Source organism: Oncorhynchus gorbuscha, linkage group LG06 (genome assembly GCF_021184085.1).
Source record: "Oncorhynchus gorbuscha isolate QuinsamMale2020 ecotype Even-year linkage group LG06, OgorEven_v1.0, whole genome shotgun sequence".
In the NCBI taxonomy this organism is placed as follows: Eukaryota; Metazoa; Chordata; class Actinopteri; order Salmoniformes; family Salmonidae; genus Oncorhynchus; species Oncorhynchus gorbuscha.
Genome location: NC_060178.1, coordinates 16240136 through 16240827, shown reverse-complemented (window position 1 = coordinate 16240827; position 692 = coordinate 16240136).

Genomic DNA, 692 nt, shown 5'->3' with positions numbered 1-692 from the left:
GTCGAGTGACAGCTCTAATGGAAATGCATGTCCTCAAAGATGTTAGGCAGTCGGGAGGTCAGAGGGGAGGTAACTTTGGTCAACTCCCAAGTACAACTCGGGATAACCGGTCGTAAGAAATTAGCTCATCTTTTAGCCAGCAAAACTTATATGGCAACAAACCTGCTCTGGAGCAGGCTAACTCATGACTAGTTCCAATTACCCTTGAATGAAATGACTGTGCCACGAGTTGTGGTTCAATGCAATCAGATTCCTTCCCTCTTGCAAAGATCGCGTCACCAGCCCTTTATTTGACGAAGAGTACTGATTTAAATATTACATTACACTTTTAATAACAGAATGCATTTTATACTTCATACTTATTTTATGGATAGGAGTGGGGAAAAAAGTGTGGTTGTGCATTGATAAACACAAGTAGTCATTAACATTACTTCTAAACCTATTTTGCAAAATAACTTTTTGGCCGAATACCTTGCAATCCATGAAGAAACTGCGTGGCAGGCTGACCATCTGTTACGCAAGTGCAGTGTCAAAAGGACCTTGTGGCTGTAATGAGCCAAGGTAAGTTCAATCACTAGTGAACTATATGGTTGATATTAGGTTTACTAGCTTGTTCTGCATTGAATGTTAATTTATCACAGCCTCATTCAACCTCAAACAGGTGATGATTTAACAAAAGCGCATTTGCAGAA